The following is an 18,836-nucleotide window of genomic DNA, read 5'->3' on the forward strand; positions in this document are numbered from 1 at the left end:
TGATGATGAAATTCGAAATGGACGTTTTTCAGTATCCATTCGATCTAAAACTATTAAAATGGGTATACACCAGGAAAACAAATTTGCGCTGAATTTGGCCTCACTAACTTGATCTTTGATATATGTTCTTTCTCGAATGTTTGTTTGTTCACATGAAAATCACATTTGCTTCATAGCAGTGCCACAAGCTCAGGTAGAAAATATATTACGATTAATCAAGAAAAAAGAATACCCCCCCCCCCCCCCCGACAATAATACGAAAACTTGTAAATGAAAAACCATGTGCTTGATCACCCTCTCTTTCATTATTTTCCCTTCTAATAGCTTCCTGGATTTCAAATGAATGTTCATTTTCAAGCCGGGATGTGAAAAAAAAATGTCCTTTGAAATATCCATCCTAATTGTACCTGTGTGTAGAGATCATGCGCTGGATTGGTATAGTGGTGGTGGTGTGATCTTGATGCAGGCTCCTCGTATTACCATAATTTTTGAATTAGTGGCATTAAGTGATGATGATGGGTGAAGCGAGCGTGGAGACTGTTAGTGGCATCATCAAGGGACCTCTAGGGTTTGATCTATCTTCTACCAGAACCCCTTTCTTCATTATTCTTTGATGTGGACTGCTGGATGCAGATTATTTCTATTCCTGGACGTTCAATGGCCCGGGGCCCGTTTCATAACACATGCACAATAACAAAGTTGCGATAATACTTTTAAAACGAATCAAATCTTTAGATTTGATTGGTTGATAGTGAACATGTTATAGAAATTGTGCATTTATTATTGTAACAAGTTTTTATAAACAAGACCCTGGATAATCCAGATCATTCAAGTGATGCTATTAGGAGGACTCAATCTGAACTTGGATCTGCACTCATATTTCAATCCATGAATGATTATCAAATAATGTAGCTTCTGTGGTCGAAGGTCCCTGTTTCCCACGATTTGCGGCACTGCACATTGCGCATATGACCAAATCAAATAGCAAATTCCGTGCGCTTCATCGCTAATCATGGTACCATGACAATAATCCATGCCATTTCCTCGCTGCCCTCGTAAAAAAATAGTGTGGACTCGGTCCGCACCATTTGAGGGTAAATTCATGAAATGGGGTATAAGTTTGATCTATCTTGGCTTAATTGATCTTTCTCTCTCTGTACCGTCCATAGGGAGACACATGGTCATTAGGATGTTGGTTGATGGATGGAGGGAAAAATTATCAAAAGAGTCATCTTTTGGGGATTATGGATAGAGAAGAAAAACACTTAAGAACATGGCACCTCATGTAGACATAGAACATAAGTGAAATCTAAATTTCAAATTATTCATTCTTGAAACGCTCTGATAAATACTGTCTTTGAAGGCTATGGACATATTATTATATTGCCCATAGTCTCTTATCTTTGTTAGAATGATATACAGGTGACTCCGCTGTAGTTTAGTCTTTAGAAGTCTGTTCGACTCAGGAGAAATTTTATGTAGAAAAGTTATTAACGCATGGTTTTAATATTCTGGTTTGAAATAACGCTTGAGTTAGGCGATTATTTGACTTAATGCAGTCTAAGATTTTAGGCGGGTATATGCACACAAATACTTTGTCTCGTTTTAGAGGGCGTTTGTTTAGTTTTGTTGTCATTGTTGGGTTGATATTTGTTCAGAGTAATTATTATTCTGCTAAGCAGCTGCCAATCAGCAGACATTATACTTTGCATGATTGTTGCTTTTCTGAAATATAGTACTGTTAGAGGACAATATGGTTCATTATGTGCATCAGTGCATGGACGGTGTATATAATCTTCTTTTGTTATCGTTCAGTGCAGTGAACGTATTGGAAATAATGTTTGCCTAATAACTCATGATATGAATGTCTTGAGATACCGAAAAGAATTCTACTGATTCGGATCACTATCTGTATTCAATTTGCTGTCTATGCAGTAGTGCAACAAGAAAAAGTAAAATGTTGCAATTTTGTTTCTTTTCGTTTGTTTATCTTTGATCGCTCATTTTAGATCATTTTTTCAGAGGTGAATTGAAGTCGTCAAATTTTTAAAATTTGTTAATAGAATTGTATTATGTATTATATGGACACAATTACAACATGAATATGTCATGAAAATTTGTATAGACTTTGTATTTTAGTTTGTTTTGTTCAATGTATATGAGTATTCAACTCAAGATTGGTAACCAAGATTTTCCAGACAGAATATTATCAAAAGCATAAAAAGTACCCTACTTTTGAGGAAAAAAAACTTTGTAACACTATCAATTTGCTTGTTAGTGATATATTTTGTGTGTATATATTTATATATATTATAAAGTCTATAGAAATAATGTAATATATAAATATATAATATCTTTCAAGTGATTCAGGTATGACTAGTTTATGGACAATATGATTGTTAATCTTGTAACAATTTATATTCTAAAGTTATATTGCATAAATGTTATGTAAATATATCTTATTTCTACCGTCAGTGATTTTACGAACCAGCTCAAACAAAATTTTTGATTAAATTTTTGAAATTTATTTTTATACATATTCTGAAAGCCCAGGATTTACTCTATTGATTTGCCAAATTTCAGATCAAAATTCTTATTATTTAGAAAATAAGAGCATATTTAATATTTTTACGAACCGGCTCAACCCCCTCCTTTGATTTTACCAACTGGCTCAAACCATTCTTTATGTACTACAAAGTCTCTGGAATGGCGCGCACAGGCCAAAGACCTGACCTAGATGCGATGCATATGTGGTTTGCACAGGGTTTGTGCCTCTAAAAAAACATGCGCATAGCATGAATGATTTTATGAACTGGCTCAAACCGTGGTTTGTGCCGCTAAAAAACAGTGGGCATGGTGTGCGTGAATTTTTACAACCTGAATCAAACCCCCGGTTTTGGGTAAAAATTAGCAGCTTTTGAAATGCAGACAAGCGCTTCATTTCAAATATTGAAAGAATGAATACGAATTGCGGACAGAATTTTGTATATTACAAAAGAACAGAATTTATGCTTTAAATTGGTATAAACGTATGATCTGGCTTCTTTCAAAGCGCGAAATTATGAGCGTCTGAAAAACATCCAAACTTTGAACGTGATCATCTCGAAATCATGTTTTGGAGACCAGCCGAGGTTTGAGACAGTTCATAAAATCACTGACGTTATGCCACTCAGTTGAATGAATATTTACCTAACTTTTACTTTTTTTTGGGGGGGGGATGTTCTCTTTTAAATGTCAATCTACTCAGAAAATTTATCCCAAACAAATTACAAAGGCAAAAGCAAAATGCTTCAGACATGTTTTGTTGGGGGCAAGGACTGTTGGTTTTTTTTTTCTTATTTTATGCTTGATACCTGGCAAAAACAAAATACTAAAACTGAGAGTGGAAAACTCATGACCTTCTTTTAATTGCTGGTAGCTGCGATTCCGAGAACATGAAACATTAACATTTCAGTGTGCTTCAAAAATATTATGTTTCAGATGGTATCCTGAATCTGTAACTGTAGGGTATGGGCTTTCTAAATGGTATTTGTAAAAGAGTGCCTAGTTTTCTGGGCTATTACTCCCTTGATTCCTTATTATCTATCACTTATTAGGCTGTGCTGCACCAGCCCAAGTTTGCTCAATCTGGAGATTTTGGCCCGATCAGCTCTCTTCGCGATTAATCTTGAGATTCAAGAAACCTCGTCTCCACCATCGCAAGAAGAGCGATTCCTGCTCGAGCGAGGCATCAATGAATTATGGTCTGAAGCCTCGAATAAATAATCCCGAGTGCGTCTATACTTGCGAATTAGCGGGATAATTCGTAAAATAGCGCGCTATTTTGCTAATAACCCCAAGTTGACTTGAGATTGCAATCTCGAGATTAAACTAGTGCGATAATTGCATCTCCATTACAAATAATCTCAGATCAGGATAATTTGCCAGATCAGAAAAAATTCTTCTGATTTGAAAACTCGGGCTGGTGCAGACGGCCCTATTGTGATAAGAATAACTTGTCTACTTGCTATGACTTCGGCTCTCTAGTTTCAGCTTTCTGGCTTCTGAGATGAAGAGATATAAGGGCAGCCTCATAATCTGAAATCTTCATCATAAGCCTTATATAGATCATCAAATTATTCAGATTTTTTAAATAAAGAAATGTAAGGGGTATGTATGTGAAAGTAAATATAAGTCAACTCTAAATTGATAAATGAATAAATATATATAAGCAGTCATAGATAAGTGAACATTCAAGTGAAATGATTTCAAACATGTTAATGAAAATTAATTGTCTAAATTCACTCAAAATCATCCTTTGTTTTGCTCTGGAGGTGTGTTGATGTGAATAAGTGTAAAGTGGATTTTTCGTATGTATTGTCTTTAAACTAATATTTGTTTATTATTTTAAAAGCTCAACAGTTGCTACACACAACATAGTATTGTTTCTTGGATCCATTGATAACCATTATAATAGCCATTATCATTGATGAAAATGAGTGAGATGAGTATTCAGTCAAGCACTGCATGCTGATCTAACTATTACGTTTTCGCAATTAAACCATGCGTAGTGCTTTCAGAATAATTAATACTCGGTGCATGATAATTGGTTAAATTTGGGAGGAAGGGGTAGTTGTGTATTAAAGTATGTATGGCCTTATAGATCAGATTTATGTTATATTGCTGCTTTGCTATTCTTTTGAATTCATGAACAGTAGCAGCCTAGCAGGAATAAGTTTAACCCTAAAGTAAAAAAATCAAAATATTTATTTTCAGCACATTTATCATGCTTTTTTATGTTAAGAAGTTGATTGTCTGTGCATGAACATTTCCAAACTATCCTCACATTCACAGGTTGTACAATCAAATTATGATGTAAAGTTCGTAAAAATATGTTTGCATGATCATATCAAAATTCTCCAAAAGTTACTTAAATCTCTTTTTTTACTGCAATTTTCGTATTTCCTTTGAACTTTTATGCAGACAATCCTATCAAAAGAACATGACTGAATGCAATGAATTCATTGTGAATGTCTAGTCATGATGTTGTACTGAAAACGATTTGAGGAAATCAAACATTTTTGTGTGCTGAATAATTAATGTGTTGAGTAGAAAGTTATTGCTTATAAATAATATTTCAATCTTGTTTCATTCTGAATAAGTGCAAAATGGTAATTTTTATTTCTCTGATTCAATTTCTTTTGCGATTATTTTGCTATTTGTTTCATTCAAAATTAAATGTATTATTTACTGTTTTAGAATGTTATGTACATAATAGATTATTGTCAAATAAATGATTATGAATGAACATAATTTCTTGGAATCAAAGAATCGTTGTCAATGGCTAGTTATTTGTCTTCCACTTTGGTATCTTGTATTCCTCAGGAGTGAGAAGCATAGAAGTACATCCTTTATAAAACATTTAAGTTTTTTATACCCTTGCAAATTTGACCCTAAACACGTAGCTTTCCTAGCGAAATAGATACCCTTTCTTCATTATTTTAGTATTTTTGACACCCTAATTACGTTACGTACGTAACATGCCCTTTCTTGAAAAAGACATCCTTTTTACGTGTTTTTTTGGTCGCGCATGGTATCCACTCGTCAATGTAAGTGCCCCCCCCCCCCCCCCCGGGCGATTATGATGGGGAGAGAAGAATATAAGTGGGAGAATAGAGAGGGGGAGATATGGTAAGAGAAGGTGCAATGGGAGACAAAGCAGAGAGAGAGAGCAACTTATCCAAAATACATGATCCTTCTGGGGATTTAGAAGGGGGAGCAATATTCCCCTTTATCAGGTTTCATGTCCCCATTTTTATTTATCTAAAAAGTGTCTTTAAAAAATATTTTGACCATGCATAGTAGAAAACTGGCTATCAATTTAACCATACCCACGATGCAAACTTATTTCCTACAATTTTTTCTGTCCCTGACTGTTAATAGCTCCTATTGATCCAACTTTTAAAATGCTCTGAAAGAATATTGTACATGATATGTACACTTCCATACTCAATATCAAATTGCAAAAGAAAATTCCTTGCAGGGATTTGGAGATGAAATCAGGGACCGATCTTACAAATAGTTGAGATTGATTCAAATCAAACTCAAAATGCTGTTGATTAAAGTTTGTGTAGTTAAGTGATATAGGAACTTCAGATCAATCACAACCTCGTTTGATTTCAATCTATAACAACTCTTTATGAAACGGGGTCCAGGGGCTCATTAGAGAAAGAGTTGTGCTTGAATGCAAATCACTGACTCATAGACTCAAATCCATATGCCATTCTGATTAGTTAAAAATTGAGTTGCCTATGATTATGGAGTTGTATTTGATTGCAATTGACTCTTTCGACAAGGGTCTATCAATGGGGGCACTCGACCCCCAAAAGTGTTGAAAAGGAAAAGAAAAGGAAAAGAAAATTGATTGAATAATATATTCTGCATAATATTTCAAAATACATCACAAAATTAGATTTTTAGCTTAAAATGGTCAAAATTTGTGGTCACTCATAACTTTATAGAAATGTTGCCCAATATGCCATGTTGAGCCCCCTTTATTATTATCATACTACTTCTAATACTTATCAGTCATCACTATCGCCAGGTTTGGATTCCTGAGCACCCCCCCCCCCCTTGGTCAAAACTCTTCATTGTGTAAACTTTTCATTATCATCAGAAATAGATAGATAGATGGATGACATGGATGAATCATGGACGGATGGATGGATAGGTGGGTGGGTGGCAGGGGCAGCGGAAGCAGGGGGGCTGGGGGGAGCCCCCCCCCCCACTTTTTTCCAAAACCATGAAAAACGTGAAAATGACCATATGATTGTGAATTTTTGCATGGTCATCAGCCTCCACTTTCAAAACCGTTCCACTGCCCTTGTGTGGGTGGTGGATGGTAGTCTGCTGGGCAAACCCTTCACTCGAGTTAAGGGTCTGAAGGTGCAGCCTATACTTATGTCTTGTGTACTGAAGGCTCTCTCGCTCGAACAGTAAGTTTTGTATGTGCTAGTCTTTGCGTGGAGGCACACTTGTTGATCAAAGTTCCAATCAGGGTCTGTTCCTGCAGACTAGGTAGGTGGATGAATGGATGGATTGATGGGTCAGGGTGGGTGGATGGATAGATGGATGGATGTGTGAGTACTTAGGCAGATGGATGCTTGATGGATGAACAGTTGGACTCTAAGGTGGATGGAATGATGGATGAAATGATGGATGGGCCGATGGATGGGTGGATGGATGGGATTAATAGGCCTACCCTGGACAGGTGCATGGTCTTTTTTTTTTTACAAGTGCCCCGGACAAGTGCACACCTAGTTACCAATTATGCACATAGCATTTCCATTTATTTGAAAGCAGGATAAAAGAGCAATGGTCGATGAATCTGTGGGCGATACATGGGAAAATAAAAGAAACAATCTAGGCCTAGTCTAGGGTTGGGTGAAGTTCATGGATAGAAGCTTTACACAGCTACGGTGCCTGCTCTTTTGTTATTTTTCTGTTGTGATTTTTCGTTTATGACAGAATCTACCAGTAAATTTGTTGACGTCATAGCTCTCTGAAGCGGAGCCCTCTCGTTCGTTCGTTCGCTCTGGTTCCGATTCGGTCTGCGATCCCATTCGCCAACAACGCCACCAGCTGACTTCATTTCAGCGGAAACTTCCCAGAGAAGCGAAAAAACCCATGCTCAATGGTTGCACAATACAGATCCTCGGCAGTGTATCGAGATTGTATTGGTAACTCAATTGAAAGACGAGGTTACGCGATTAACTATTGTCCGTTTTGACTGGCATCTTTATCGTCAATACAAAACGACTATTGGATTATTACTGTGGAATTATTCACTTGGATATTTAAATTAGAATTGTTGAATACCTTCAGATGAAATAGGAATTGATTATGGCGACTGTTCACAGAGAAAAACGAAGGTAATTTTGATTTTGGCTGAGAAATGTGCGCATCAATGATAAAAAAATTATTGTGATCTGCGTGTGGGACTACATGACTAAACTTTATAAAGTTAGACTCGAGGCCTATCTGATTTATTTTACTTCGATTTTGACTGTCTTAATAAGTTAGTAGAGTCTAGACTAGATGTAGCCTATATAATGGATTATCTTAGGGCTTAAATTAACCTAACTAAGGCCACTAGTAGTAGTAGGCAATGACATGTTTGAGTTGGCCTAGTTAGACTTAGAGTTAGGCCTAGATCTATTCTAATTTTGATTGTCTTTCATAAGTTTTGATCATCATGATCATGTTAATTCAATTGGCCTCAAATTTAGAAATGACTGCAATGATCACTATCTGACCTTCAATTTTCTTTTATCCTTTCCCCCAGTATTTATGCTGTGAATTGTGTGGTATGAAAATGTGCAGGGTCATATAGAACATAGCCAGGAGGGTCCTGGACCTAGACCTATATAGTCCTAGGCTAGAGAGTAAAAAATTATTGATAATGGCAAGTTCCCCAAGATGCGCAGTCCCCCTTGTCTGCACACACGCGTAGATATCTGCGCGATTCTATTTCTAGTAAAAGAAGATACGCAACGAACACAGAATTTACACATGCAATACATAGACAGGTATTCATTTAAAAAATCTGACTCAAAATGGTGGAAAAATAATGAATTATGGGCATTTCATGTGACGGCCTCAAAATGCAGCCTTTTTCATCAAACTCCCTGAATCGTGTGCAAAGTGAATGGGTGCGCAAACATGGATGGGGGATCGGGTGTCCGGACACTTTATATTTTTGAAGCCTTCTTTTTTGTCTTTGGATTACACTAAAAATATGAATTCAATAGTTATAATCATCTTCAATTTTGTTCTCTCTAATATTTCCTAACATTTTGAACTAAAAATTGATGAAACTTCGCTTGTAAATTTTTCCAAATTACTTTCTAAAATTGATCGTCCGGACACACAACCTGTCCGGACACACAACAACTGGGTAGGCCTATTAGATACCTTTTTTTTTTCAATCTGAAATTGACTGCCTAAGGTTTTTTCCAAGAAAATCCTATATTTCTTTCAAATTTGTATGAGATATTTTGTACACTTACAATATGGAACATTGTTATCTGAAAGATTTTGTGAAATAAAAATGTATGTTAAATCTTAACTCAAAATGTTAGATGCGCAGACTTGGGGACCACCATCATATACCCAGTTGTGTGTCCGGACGATCAATTTTAGAAAGTCATTTGGAAAAATTTACAAGGGAAGTTTTATCAATTTTGAGTACAAAATATCAGGAAATATTATAGAGAACAAAATAGAAGATGATTACAACTATTGATTTCGTATTTTTAGTGTAATCCAAAGACAAAAAAGAAGGCTTCAAAAATATAAAGTGTCCGGACACCCGACCCCCCATCCTACAACATTTTACTTCCATGGATATTCTCTTTTCTGACATCACATAAACCTGAATGTAGAAAGAGTGTCAGTCAATGATCAAACTGGTGGGTGTTTCATAAAGCAGTTCGTAAGTTAAGACTCTGAGCGACTGCTGATCCTTTCTTGTGGTAAATGGTACAGTATATTCATTGGCGATGGTTATGTGCGTAAGAAAGGTTCACCAGTCGTTCTTAAAGTCACTCTTAACTTGCAAACAGCTTTATGAAACGGCCCCCTGTTATAGCCAACCTTGAAAACCTCATTCTCAGTTTAAGGACAAGTCCACTCAAACAAATAGTTGATTTGAATAAAAAGAGAAAAATCCAACAAGCATAACAATGAAAATTTCATCAAAATCGGATGTAAAATAAGAAAGTTATGACATTTTAAAGTTTCGCTTAATTTAACAAAACAGTTACATGTATATGCACATATCCTGGTCGGTATGCAAATGAGACTGATGACGTCATCCACTCACTATTTCTTTTGTATTTTGTTATATGACATGAAATATTCTGATTTTCTCCTCATTGTCAAGTGAAACAACGTTTAATTCCTCCCTGAACATGTGGAATTAGCATTCTTTAATACTAATACTATATACATGTATATGGTTGAGTCAAGTTATTCCGTATTGTCAAATCTGTAAAAAAATGAAATATTGTATAATTCAAACTTTTAATAAAAAACAAAAGAAATAGTGAGTGAGTGACATCGACTGTCTCAATTGCAGTTTCACTGTTTTGTGAAAAATAAGCAAAAATTTAAAATGTTCTAACTTTCTTATTTTAGATCCGATTTTGATGAAATTTTCAGCATTATGCTTGTCTGATTTTTCTCTATTTATTCAAATCAACACTTTGTAGGGGTGAACTTGACCTTTAAGGTTTTATAAATAACAACACAATTACATTTTAAGCAATAACACACATTTAAAATGAGATAAATATATAGAACATCTGATCTTTTGTCTCCTTTGGTTGTGGGTTGTAACTTACATGTAGTAGACGGTACATTCTTCCTTCCATTTTGTAATCGGACAAAAAAGCTCCCTTTGTATGTCAAAGAAGAGCTTTTTGCAGTGCTCCCCTGCATGTACCTCTCCTCTTTAGGTTTAGGTTTTCGGAGAGCTTTTTATTGCTCCCCTCATACATGTAATTATAAAATTGAGTCCCTGGACCAGTAAGTTCTAAACAAAATTCTGGTTTAGAATGTTGTTTACAAGGTACTTGAATAACAAGTACACACCCCCTCCACTTCTCTGACCTATTTTTTGAGGTCATCAAATACAATTCATGTGGTCATCCTTCTAGTAGGCCTACATGTAGATGGGACAAAATTGAATGGTTCCATAGCTTCTGCTTGACCAGATTACATCGTTCCAAAGGGAAAATATATCATAGCAAAGCTATACAAAACATAACTTCAAACCTGCTATAACCCTAAACATTATATTCATGTATGTTCTGAACTCAATCGTAACTACAATTTACAAATATTTTGTTTGAGAAAGTACTGTAGTCAAATAGTGGAAATATTTAATCTGAGGTTGGTTTGGCAATTACTATTTTTCCTGAGGGGCAAAGCCCCGAGGGAAAATAGTAACATTGCCAGAACAACCGAGGATGAATACTTCCACGATACTTTCGAAAGAAACGTCCGGTATATTTGTTTTATATCCCTAAACCCTATTCCCTTCCATATTAAAGTTTGAAGGAAAAAAATTGGTAATCTAGTCCTAATTGACCTACCTCAAGTGATGTTCGTGCAGGCCACTCCACTTCACTACCGCTACACTATGCTACACCTACCCGAAGATCAAGGTCCAAAACTCGCTCTGATACTCCGAGTGGCAAAGGTGGGGTAAAATGCATATTTATTGTAAAAACGGCATCAAAAAAGAATAAAAGCTTAATTTCTTACTTTACACCCTAATTTCACTCCATATCCATCTCCAGTTAGCCTAAAAATTGATGATATAGAGCCAACATCGAGCTCCTCACACGTATAAATAATTCGCTGCCGATTTAAAAACAACACATGCGCATGCGCGAGGGTCTGCTCGGACCCTTGCGCATATGCGCATGCAATGTTTTGAAATCGGTAGCAAATTATTTATCCGTGGAGTGGAGCCTGCACGAACATCACTTGAGGTATAATTGACCCATCTCCATGATCTTGAAAAAATCTAAATCGGCTTTATAGTTAGCCATGCAAAATTGGCTTATCAAGCTATCTGGTTTCTGAATCATGAGGTGGTTTCAGACCGCCTCGAAGTTCGCCAGTTCCAGGTATTCTCTGATCGGGAAATTTACTCCGATCAGAAAATACCAGGTATTTTGGCGGTCTGAAAGCAAACTACGCGTAATATCCCCGAAAGAAAATACCCGATAAATAGTAGGTACTTGGCGAAATTACGAGAACTTTCGCGGGGATTTTTCCAAGGTCGTGGGTATTTTGGCGGTCTGAAAGCAAATTACGGGAACTTTTAGCCCAGCGTGTCGTTGGGTGCGGCGCCGTGCATGGGTTGCTGCTGGGCTAGTGATTTTGAATTTCGCGCCTTGCTGCTTATCAGACCATACTGCGCATGCTCGTAACTTCAGGAACTTATCCCGAAGGGTATGTTTCAGGGCGGTGTGAATGCAGGAATAATTAATGGGTATTTTTCAGCCTAAAAAAGTTCTCGTAATTTAACGGGGATTCTTGTGATCGAGGCGGTTTGAAACCACCTATGGACTGCACATGTCTGCTGCACCAGCTCCCAAGCATCACTCGGGGTGCACGGTGGTTTGGTGTTGTGCGGCGGCTGTGAGCTCTTCTGATTCCACCTACCGGTTAAAGGTTGTGAGTTTACCCTGCTGAACTAATATCAAGCAGCCTGAATCTTTTGATGATGGTCATCATTAATTATATTTTCAGCATACAGATTCAATTATAAACAAGCAAGACGCGATATCACAATTGACATTTAGTTATCCGAAAGTTTGTGATTTAGCTAGCATTGCATTTCTACCTGTGCTGATTGCGCTGCGCTCAGCGTAACCGGATAAAGCATCTGCACCGTCACATCACTAGACTTGCTCTGTCCCCGAGTGATTGCTTGGTTTGCAGTCGGACGCAAAATAGTAAAAAAAAAGATATTCTACTATGACGCCACAAACTATTAAATATTTGATGAATTTCGTTTTTCTGGTGAAATTATGATTACCCGGTAGTCACATGAAGTGCTCTATCTCGACCAATGTAGCAACATATTTTCAGTAAGGGATAGAATACAGTAGCCTACATTATGCCTACTCACACTCCAACCTTGGACAATACAAATAAGTACCAGGCTCACTGTATGTGTGCAAAGAAAGTGTAATACCAAACCAAGAGTATTAATTGTAGGCCTACCAGTACAAAAATAAAGAGTGAAAAAATATGATGTCATTTCATGATTTTGTTTGGTGTTCTGTATTTTTAGTATACTTTCTAATTCTATTTTTTCTTTCCTTCCTTGATAATGTTAAAATGTAATATTTTCTTTTTCTTTTTAAATAGCTCTTTGAAACTTTTTTCTTTTAATATTTTTTTCTTAGTATTTTTTTAAAACTTGTACAAAAAACAAAATGTATATTATAATTAAGCTCTTTCTAAACTAACAAAGTATCAATACCCATCAAATAGTTATTGCCATTTATATGAAGTTTACTGTAAAGTGTAAACATGTCCATACATCTTTCTTTGTAATCATTTAATAGCAATGTAGTACAAATAATATTTTAGGCAGTTGGTTTACATCCAGGTATTCCAGGACATACATAAAATGCATTTCATGTTCAATTTACATGTTTTAAATGTAGTACATGGCTTAATAGTGTGCCACTTAAGCATTTTACAAATGTACTTGGCTAAGCATGATGCTTATATTCATATTACATCTATTTCACTATATCAATCCAAATTTAAGCAAAATACTTAGTAATCACCATAGTGACGTCATAAAGTTTGAGCCGAAGAATGCGCATTGTATGAATGTATGACTGTATGAATCAGTTTGTAAACTTTAAATGCAAGCCAGACTTAAGCCTGGTACGTGTAGGTGGCTGACTTTATAATAGCTTTAAGAAAAATACTTTGCCAAAAAATGCAATTGAATACCAAAGATGGTTAGGTATTTTTAAAGCAAAATACTGAATAAATACTACATTTCTGGCTGTAAGTATCGAATTGAATAACAGCCCTGTACTTTTGGCAGTTTGCAATAGTGCCTGTATAAAAATTATACAAAATAGTAACACAGATAGAGAGGCTGCCAACTCTCACGCAATGTGCGTGAGTCTCACACAATTCACCCGATTCTCACGCTCTCACGCTGATCATAGGAATTTTCACGCTGAACCCCGAAAATAGAGAGAAAAAAAGTTTATTTGCCTATATCGGATATTCAATAACATTTATATAACCCGGCCAGGCAAAATTTACAAAGTTTTTAACCACACAAGCGCAAAGCTAAACCATCAATGCAAATTGGTTTCGGTTTGCTGTGCAAAGACAAGATATTGAGTTGCCATTGGCTTTAATACTGTATCCCGCGTGTGAGAGCTAGTGACGTCGAAATTTTACTATGAAGCGGGGTTTTTGTGCGAGGCACAACGAGCGATCGAGTGTCAATGCAATGCCATGCCATGGCGATAGGAATACATGATATCCCCACATATGCATTTGTGTGTGTGTGTTGATACACTTAGTTTCTTTCGTAGCTTTATTTTAATTGAGCCAAAAAGAAACTGATAATTTATTTATGATGATAGTTTTAGCTTTCTTCCTCTGTTTTCTTTCTATCTTTCTTTCCCTCTTTCTTTTCAATCTTTCTTTGTTTCTTCCATCTCTTTCATTTTTTTGTTACTGTTTTCTTTTTTAATTTCCCTTTTTTTCTTTGTCTTTCGTTCTTTCTGTCCTTTAAAAGAATATTTTTCTCTATTTCTTTTTCTTTCTTTCTTTTTTATTTCTTTCTTTCTTTAATTCTTGAGTCCATCCATCCTACATGTATATCTCTTCTTTCTTTCTTTCATTCATTCTTTCTTTTCTTCCTTCTTTTTCCCTTTCTTTCCTTCATTCTTTGTTTCTTTCTTTGTTTATTCTTCCTTCCATCCATCCTTTCTTTAAAATACCCTTTCTTGTTTTTTTTTCTTCCTTCTTTCAGACTTTTCTTTCTTTCTTTCTTACCTTCATTAATTCCTTCCTTTCTTTGTCTTTGGGTCTTTTTTTTTTTCTTCCTTTCATCTATTCTTTTACCTTTTCATTTATTTTTATATTGCTTGCTTGCTTCCTTCCTTCTTTATTTATTTTCTTCATTCTTTTTTTCCTTAAGGGAGCAGCAGATAATCACGGGTTGAGGTTTCACTGCTAAGCTTATAAAGACAGATGATTTTTAATAATGCACTTAAAAATGTGGAATTTTTTTCAAGGTCAGTGAACTTCATTAAAAAAGTCAATTAACCTATTTGAATCCTTCCTTATGTATTTATGGAATCAGAGTTAAAAGTATGTGCCAGATTTTACCATTTAAATAGCAAAATTTTAAAAGCCCCCTTCCACACCATCCCCCCTCGGGCTTGGTTGTTTCGCTCCCTCGCAATGTCTCACTCCAAACTCTTTTCAAAAGTTGGCAGCCCTGCAGACCAATGGCCCAGTTTCAGTATGTACGCATACAAATACTGTATTTTACCCATAGTGTATTCAGTGTTTACAATTTCAGACTGGAGAAGTTGAGATACAATCATGGAGGATAATACATTTTAAACGTATACATGTACGCCTACACTATACTGTATCTGCATCTGTAAATGTGTGCACATCATCATTCCAGTTGCATCCAGAACCAGTGACCCAATTTCAACACACCCCTTGATGTATTAAAACCCAGGACAAGTGTTCACTTTGTAAATTAGATACTACAAGATGTACATGTAGGCCTACCGTGTAGAATACAACTCAGGCCTGCGGTACATGACAGTCTGGGTACATGTAAAGTCGCTCAATATCTGCTGTACAGACAATACAGATTGTGTGTACATGTAGTAGTACCTACATGTAGTGCATGTGCATGACTATTTGTTGGCATGCTGCATGATGCCACTGGACTTCTGTATTTTGGACACAAGTTAATTAGAAGAATTTAAAAAAGAAGAAAATATGAGGGGGATGTGTACAGTATTGTAATTGGGAGACTTGTCCATCTTTGAATTGCACAAGTTGCACTTTAATTTGATGAAATTAGGGAAGGGAAACTGATTTGACAGAAATGTAGGCTTACACGTGTAGTTTAAGTCTTCAATGCTCAATAGGTTCTGAAGTACATGGGAATAAAAAAATTCTTTATTTATTGTTTTAATTGAAGAGGTATAAAATCTATGTATGAAGATATCACTTTATAGGAAAGAGACAAAAGAAAAAGAAGAAATCGAAAGAATTGGAAATAGATAGATAGATAGATAGATAAATGGTTTTATTGATAAAAATCACATATAAAAATACACACAGGCATGGTAGTTCAAAAAACTCTATTGCGCCATGAATTTACAATAAAGGTATACATAGTATATTATTTGATGGAATATTAATTATCACAAAAAAATAATTTAAAAGAGAATACAAAATCATTCACAAGGACACACATTAAACATTCATACCCAAGCATGCACACACCCTCTCACTCACCCCGCATCCAGACACACACACACACACTATACAAACAAAAGTACATACTCAAATTTACATGGGGTGGATAAAACCAAATCATTAGTACGGTTATTAAACAGATGGGGAACACGGCATTGCTACATGTAGAAGATTCAAAGGAATAGGTGTCAAAATATTAAATTTAAAGCGTATTTATACATGATGAAAAACAGAAGTATATCTAACAAATTTATGAAGGAAGGGTAGGGAAACATATGAAGGTCTCCAGATTTCAAGTGTAAGTGTGTGTCTTTAAATAAAAATACAGAAAGAATAGAAATAATATAAACAGTTGAAACAAAAAGATAAATCATACATGTTATATCTAAATACATTATACTGGAATACATATCTGAAATAAACATCACATGTTAAAGACATATGTGGGCCCTATCATCCTGTACATAGGTATTTACTCCGAGTTAAACAGTTTTGTCATGAATGGCACTGGGCTATTTTTTAATCGGTCAGTGCGACACCTAGGTACTTTGAAGCGTTTCGCTTGTCGGATTGTTTCTCACAAACCAATCTTCGCAGACGTTCAACTTGATCACAGACTTGGCAAAAGAGAGACAGAGAGACTGCCTCCTTGACTGCAGACCTGAGATACCTGCCAATTAAAGGGCTGTGTTGTAGGACGATCCTGGAAATATCAGCCGAAGGGCACGCTTCTGGATCCTTTTGATTGACTCTGATTGGATCACTGTCAAACTAGAATGCCAAACTGGACACGCATATTCAAGAATGGGTCGGACAAATCCAATGTACACGTCACAAGATCGGCAGGGGGCAATCTAAACTCCTTCAGTCTCCGCAACATGTAAAGGCGAGAAGATGCTCTTGAAATCATCATACGAACATGGATTCCCCACTTTAGGTCACTCTGGATGGTAACTCCAAGTAGCTTAATTTCCATCACTTTCTTGAGGATTTCATTACACAATGTAAAATCCAATACAGGTAGAGGGGATTTGCTGAAGTTCACTCTCATGATGTTGCATTTTTGCGGATTCAGACGAACATTGTTACTCTTACACCAACCTTCAAGATTAGTTAGAACAATTTTCATTGAATCACCATGATTCAAATTACAAGTATCCACAGTCGCAATTGACATATCATCGACATATTTCCAATGCCTTGCTGAGGAATCACGCATGACATCGTTGATAAGAACAAGAAAAAGAAGGGGACCCAGTCGGGTGCCCTGAGGGACCCCCGCAGTCAATGTCCTAGAAGATGAAAGAATTCCATGATAGCGCACCTTACTCTCTCGAGCTACAAGGAAGTTACGTACATACCCATTCAACTTACCACGGTCGGACTTCCAGGGAGATCAGCTTGTTGATAAGAACAGTGTGATCTACACGGTCAAAAGCACGACTGAAGTCTGTTGACACAATTGATGTAATACTACAGGGTATTTCAGTACTTGCACAGAGACAGTTGTAGACATCAACCAGACATTGCGTAGTAGAGCGATTTGCTCTTGCGCCAAACTGCTTGGGGTCGTATTTGCTTTCAATGTCAGATAACAGTTGGCGGTATATAAATGATTCAGCAATCTTAGAGAAATAATCCATTAATGAGATCGGCCTTTGCTTATCAATTGAGGTAGCGGATCTTTCCTTTGGGATGGGGACGATGATTGCTCTTTTCCACTGAGAAGGTACAATACCGGACTGGTATGGCGAATTGATAACTTCACTCAGCGGGGTTGCTAATTCAACAGAAAACTCCTTCAAGATGCGGGTAGGAATACCATCAGAGCCACTTGACTTTCCTGGTTTGATTCGGTACAGTTCTTTGTAGACTTCATAAGGTTGTATTAAGACTAAAGTTCTTGGGCTTCTGAGCAGGAAGGAATGCGGGCAGACTTTGTGAATCTAATTCAGGAATGTCACGACTGACGTTTGCAAACTGATCATTCACTGCATCAGCAATGGCCAACTCATCTAGATCTGGTGATTCAGGAATTGAGATGGTGCTTGATGTTTTGCATGAAGTCATGATTTTCAGGTGCTTTATATACCAACAAGACGGATTTTCACGTTTAAGTTTCATAACTCGGTCCTTGTAGAAGTTTTCTTTGAGGTTAGCATTTTCACGTTGAACCTTGTTGCGCAAACGCTTCCATTCAACGATATTATGGAAGGGAGGAACCATAATAATAATAATAAAAACGGTATATTTACCCAAGGTAGCCACTTCAGTTCCAAAAACTGTTCTTCCAGCGGGCCCTGCAATTATTATTACCCGGCTAAGCTAGGCTACCTATTCAGGTGCACACAGCTTTTTGAGGAATTACTTCCTGCCGGTACCCATTTATCTCACCTGGGTCGAGTGCAGCACACCATCCCTTTGTAATACATTATACACAAAAAGAAAATAGGAGCAAATTATGATAAAAACATATGTACATGTAATGCTTCCTTGGCTGTAATATCTCTTATCAGTATCCTTGTTTATTATGAATGGCTTGTGTACATGTATACATCTGAATCAAATGTCATGTACATGTACACATTTTATTGAGCACTTTTAGAAATGTACGTCCACATAGTGGACTGGTACGAGATGACGTCATTTTTTGGCGTTCCATATGCCTCAGGTCCTCACACACGTCCACTATCAGAATCGAGAACCTCGCCACATCTATTTTGCGGTTCTCCTAAATCATAGTGTACGTGAGTGACGTCATTTTGACCGTTCAAGCCCAGCATGAA

Source organism: Lytechinus pictus, chromosome 7 (genome assembly GCF_037042905.1).
Source record: "Lytechinus pictus isolate F3 Inbred chromosome 7, Lp3.0, whole genome shotgun sequence".
NCBI lineage: Eukaryota > Metazoa > Echinodermata > Echinoidea > Temnopleuroida > Toxopneustidae > Lytechinus > Lytechinus pictus.